Source organism: Trichosurus vulpecula, chromosome 5 (genome assembly GCF_011100635.1).
Source record: "Trichosurus vulpecula isolate mTriVul1 chromosome 5, mTriVul1.pri, whole genome shotgun sequence".
NCBI lineage: Eukaryota > Metazoa > Chordata > Mammalia > Diprotodontia > Phalangeridae > Trichosurus > Trichosurus vulpecula.
Window position 1 is genome coordinate 142,470,697 of NC_050577.1, and position 6,000 is coordinate 142,476,696.

Consider the following 6,000-nt stretch of genomic DNA (forward strand, 5'->3'; position numbering starts at 1 on the left):
TCTTTGTTATTTACTCTTCACAATCTATTTTTTTTAACTTTGAAATTTATGCTAAAGTTGGGTTCTGCTCATCCAGGTTTGGAGAGACACTGTGCTAAGCCCCAGGCTGTTTTCATGCTGCTGTTTTCAGCGCCAGTTCTTGTGGTCCACAAATTTTTCATGCTTTCAAATGCATGTGATCTGGGGACAGGTGTGGATACTGCTATTCTGATCTATGCTCTGGTCTTTACTCAGTAGGGGGCCCTGATTTTTTTTGTAGCTGCAAGCACTAGCACTCTTCTGAGCACTGGAATGGCATGTGGGTCACCTGCTCTTTTGCAGCCATAAGGCCCAGTGGTTTTCTCAGAGCTCCTGTTCCCTTGTGGCTCACTGGAGTACCTGTCTGCACCCTTGAATTATGACCCAGAAACATGTAAGAGCAATAGAGTTTCCAACTAGCACCAGCTACACCCAGTGATAGCAAATATCCCTCTAATTTCTTTTTGTCTGGTTATCCAAATCCCTTACCCTTTAGGGGCTGAAATCTCCCAAAACTGCTGTTGCCACTGTGGCAGTGGCCTTCAGACCTTGCTGCTGCTGCTGATACCTCATGGGCTCCAGTTTTCCCCATACTGCCCCCTACCCAAGTGTTACAGATATCTCCTTCTGACCTTTTAGATTCTCTTACGGTAGATAAATGTCTCTCTACGACCTTTTTCTTTTGGCTCTTCTGCTCCAAGATGTGATATGAGGGGCTATTTCCAAGTTGTTGGAATGGAATATTGGGAGTCCTCAGCTGCTTCCTCTACTTCATCATCTTGGCCCCTGGATAATATTCCAAGCAGAACTTCTATGAATAGATAAGGGAGGTGAGCAGAAATTGAAAGTATATTTTGATGTAGTCGACCATTTTGCAGTTTTTGGATATGTCAAATTTTTATTCTAATTTTGGTTATCTGTCCCAGTTAAGTTAGGAATGGGAAGATAAGAAAAAATGGTAGAATGATACCTAGGGAATAATAAACAGGTAGAAGATTAAGAAGGGGAAGAGAAAGGATGTCATGGGGCAGGAATAATTAATATAGATAAGACATTGTTCTGCTACATGTTTCTTTCCAAGTTTAACATTTTTTTGAAAAAATCTGTACATAATATTTTGATTTATTTAAAAATTGCTAGAGATTCAGTGAAAAAAGAACACAATTTTAGTAAAGTAGAATATAAAATGGTATTCTCTCTTTTCTTTTTTTCAGTCTTTATTTAGTATTTACTTTTTCCCCAGTTAAATATAAAACCAATTTTTAACATTCATCTTTAAAGCTTTGTGTTCCAAATTCTCTCCCTTCCTCCCTCGCCACCACCTCACCTCATTGAGAAGATAAGCGATTTGATATAGGTTATACATGTGTAGTCATGCAAAACATATCCATAATAGTCAAAATAGTAAAAGAAAACCTTGACCAAAAAACTCAAGGAAAATAAAGTGTATATATATATATATATACATATATATATATATATATGTATATATATGTATGTATGTATGTATGTATGTATGTATGTATACACACACACACACACACACTTCAATCTGTATTCAGACACCATCAGTTCTTTCCTTGGAGAGGGATCGAATTTTTCATTGTGAGTCCTTCAGAGTTGTCTTGGATTGTTGTACTTGTAATAATAGCTAAGTTATTCTCAGCTGATCATCTTACACTATTGCAGTTACTTATTACACAATACATTTCACTTTGTATCAGACCATTCAAGTCTTTCCAGGTTTCTTTGGTTGGTTGGTTTTTTTCTGAGAGAATCCTGCTCGTCATTTCTTGTACCATAGTATTCCATCATAATAACGTACAACTTGTTCAGCCATTCCTCAGTTGACAGGCATCCCCTCAATTTCTAATTCTTTGCCCCCAGAAATGAGCTGCTATACATATTTTTGTACATATAGGTCCTTTTTCTTTTTTATCACTTTTGGAATACAGACCTCGTAGTGGTATTGCTAAGTCCATGGGTACACATGGTTCTGTAGTGCTTTGGGCATAGTTCCAAATTGTTCTATAGAATAGTTGAATCTGTTCACAGCTCCACCAACTGTGCATTAATGTCTCATTTTTCCCACATCTCCTGCAACATTTGTCATTTACCTTTTCTGTCCTCAGTCAATCTAATAGGTATGAGGTAGTACCTCAGAATTGTTTTAATTTGTATTTCTCTAGTAATTGGTGAGTTAGAGTATTTTCTTTTCATATGATGAGTAGCTTTGATTACTTCATCTGAAAACTGATCATATCTTTGATCATTTATCAATTGGGAATTGGATATTATTTTTATAAATTTGACTCAGTTCTCTAAATAAATGAGGTCTCAATCAGAGAAACTTGCTTCAATTTTTTTGCAGTTACTATCACTAATTTTATTTCCCTCTATCTTATTCCCTCCCCATTTACTCTGTTCTCTCTCTCCTTTCACCTTATCCCTCCTCAAAAGTGTTTTGTTTTTGACTACCCCCTCCCCCATCCTGCCCCCTCTTCTATTACCCACCCTTTTCTTATGCCCTTCTCCTCCTACTTTCCTGTATTGTAAGATAGATTTCTACACCCAATTGCTTGTGTACATTTTTTTTCTTTGAGCCAGTTCTGATGAGAGTAAAGTTCACTCGCTCTTCCTCACTTCTCTCCTTTTTCCCTCTACTTTAAAGCTTTTTCTTGCCTCTCTTATGTGAGATAATTTACCTCATTCTATCTTTCCCTTTCTCTTTCTCCCAGGACATTCCACTTCCACCCCTTAATTTTATTTTTTAGTTATCATCCTTTCGTATTCAACTCACACCTTTTCCCTCTGTCTATATATACTCCTTCTAGCAAAGCTAATAATGAGAAAGGTCTTATGAGTTGTAACTATCATCTTCCCATGTAGGAATGGTAACAGCTTAAACTTACTAAGTCCCTTGTGATTTCCCTTTCCTATTTACCTTTTATGCTTCTCTTGAGTCTTGTATCTGAAAGTCAAGTTTTCTATTCAGCTCTGGTCTTTTCATCAAGAATGCTTGAATCTCACTGAATGCTCTATCTCACTGAATGCTCATTTTTTCCCCTGAAGGATTATACTCAGTTTTGCTCGAATAGGTGGTTCTTGGTTGTAATCCTAGCTCCTTTGCCCTCTGGAATATCATGTCCCAAGCCCTCCAATACTACTTCATGTAGAAGCTGCTAAATCTTGTGTTAGCCTGACTGTGGCTCCACAGTACTTGAACTGTTTCTTTTTTGGCTGTTTGCAATATTTTCTCCTTGACCTGGGAACTTGTTAAGAATTTGTCCATAATATTCCTGGGAGTTTTCCTTTTGGAATCTCTTTCAGGAGGTTATCAGTTTCTATTTTACACTCTGGTTCCATAATCTCAGGGCAGTTTTCCATCATAATTTCTTGAAAGATGATATCTAGGCTCTACTCTTGATCATGGCTTTAAGATGGTCCAATGATTTTTAAATTATCTCTCCTGGATCTATTTTCCAGGTCAGTTATTTTTCCAATGAGATATTTCACATCATCTTTTATTTTTCATTCTTTTTGCATTTATTTTCTTGCTTCTTGGTTTCTCACAAAGTCATTAGCTTCCGTTTACTCAATTCTCATTTTTAAGTAATTATTTTCCTCAGTGAGATTTCTGAATTCCTTTTCCAACTGAAAAGTTCTGCTTTTTAGGCATTCTTCTCCCCATTGGCTTTTTGGGCCTCTTTTGCCATTTGTCCTAGACTGTTCTTTAAGGTGTTATTTTCTTCAGTATTTTTTGGTGTCTTCTTTACCAAGCTGTTGATCCTTTTCTCATGATTTTCTTGTATCACTCTCATTTTTCTTCATAATTTTTCCTCTACCTTTCTCACTTGATTCTCAAAATCCTTTTTGACCACTTCCATGGCCTGAGACCAATTCATACTTTTCTTGGAGGCTTTGGATGTGGCAGCTTTGACTTTGTTGTCTTCTATATGTTTGTTTTGATCTTCCTTGTCACCATAATAATTTTGTATAGTCAGAATTTTTTTTCCTGTTGTTTACTCATTTTTTCCCAGCCTATTGCTTGACTTTTAACTCTTTGTTAAAGTAGGACTCTGCTTCCAGCATGGGGGGGGGGGGGGCGGTGCACTCTCCCAAGCCAAGCTCCAGGGGTTTTTTGCAGCTATTTTCAGAGATATTTCTAGGGGCCTGTAAATTTTCAGTTCTTCCAAGGTGATATGATCTAAGGAGAGTTATCTACTACTCTCCTGGCCTGTGCCCTGGTCTGCAAGTGACCACGAGCACTCTTTCTGTCCTGGATCTGGGAGGAGGGCACCCCCTCCACTGTAGCCATAATTTCTCCTATGCTAGTGCTCCTCCTCACCCCAGGATTGCCACCCGTGACTGCAACCCAGATCAATGGATGGATGAAACAATAGAGTCCTGCCTCAGTGCCAGGAAAAAGAACCCTGTAATCTCCTTCTAAGCAGTAGTTTGATCCCCTTACTGTCTGGACTGAGAGCTTTGGAAACAGCAGCTGGTGCTGCCACTGCTACTGTGATTCAGTCACTCCCCAGGCCTGCTCCTAATTTACTGTAGACAGGGCTGTGCTGATATAGCCCATACCACACTGTGCTCCTCTCTCTCCGTGGTGCAACAGACCTTTCTGGACAACCTTCAAGTTGTCTTTGGAATCTATGGACTGAGAAGTCAGAACCACCACTGCTGCCAGTGATTCAGTCACTCCAAAGCCTGCTCTGGGTTTGCTGGGTCTGGTCTGCACTGGACTGCTCTCCTCTACTAAGCTGGTGCAACAGATTTTTCTTGATGACCTTTCAAGTAGTCTTGGGCTGGAAATTTGTTTCACTTTGACTTTTTGTTGCTTCTGCTCCTTTAGAATTAAGTCATTTTCAAAGGTATTTGGACCAGTTTGGGGTATGGCTCAGTTGAGTCCCCACATTTACTCTGCCATCTTGGCTCCACACCCCCCCAAATTGAACATCTCTTAATCCAGTCAGAGCAATGGTCTCCCATTCTGTATTTTTCTCCCCATCTTGCTCCTTACTCTTGCTTCTTACATACTGAAATCTTTTTGTTCCATGATGACAATCCAGCCTTTTAATGCTTCTGTTGTAAATGTTACTAAGATATTTCTTCTGAATTAACTTGACATAATTTGGCCAATATGACTAAGATTGCTTAACTGTGGTTTTGATTGGACTTTATAAGCAATAAATATGGTTCTAGCAAAAGATCGTTTGAGGGTAATTGTCATAAGACGATATCTGTGTTCACTGAAAATAAGGTCAGGAGACATGGCTTGACCAAAGTACTGCTTGTGTGACCTTGAATAATTCTCTGAGTCTGTTTCCTCAATTGTACTGTAATTAGAGGAGCTATGTTCATATTCTATTTCTGACATTTATTACGCATCTTTGGGGAATTTAATTAATATCCCTGATCCTCGGTTTTCTCATTTATGAAATTAAGTTTTGGACAAGATGACCTCTGAGGTCCCCTTCAGGTCTATACATAAGACTTTGTATGAAAGAACTATTGTGAAGATCAAATGGCATAATGCATATAAAGTGCTTTGCAACTTTTAAATTCTTTATGTACTTTTGTCCTTCATTTTGAAGACCAATGACATCATGGATGATATCTTAACTTGTGTGTGAATTGGATTTAAGTGAGGCAGAATTGCAGAGAGTCATCAATCTCATTCTCTCTTCCACAGTTATCAAAGTCCAGTAGCAAGACAAAAGTCAAGAAAGATGACTGGTGATGATCTGGGATGCAGTAGATGAACTTGGTGTCTTCAATGTCTGACAACCTCTAAGCACTTCATAGTGTCTCCTTCAACCACTTTCATGGGCATTGGAACAAGTTATTCTCATGTGCCCATTCCACCAGGGAAAATTTTCATGTTTGGGGTAGACATCCTCCTAACTCACCGACAAGTTTAAAGCCTTCCAGTTACTCAAGCTCATTTAGCCCATCCGCAAAGATGGTTTGCTG

General features: G+C 38.7%; 1 pseudogene; it reads right to left on the bottom strand.

Moving 5' to 3' along the window:
• Window positions 1-610, bottom strand: part of LOC118851079 — a 63,343-nt pseudogene extending 62,733 nt beyond the window's left edge.
• Between the last annotated feature and the right edge of the window lie 5,390 nt (window positions 611-6,000).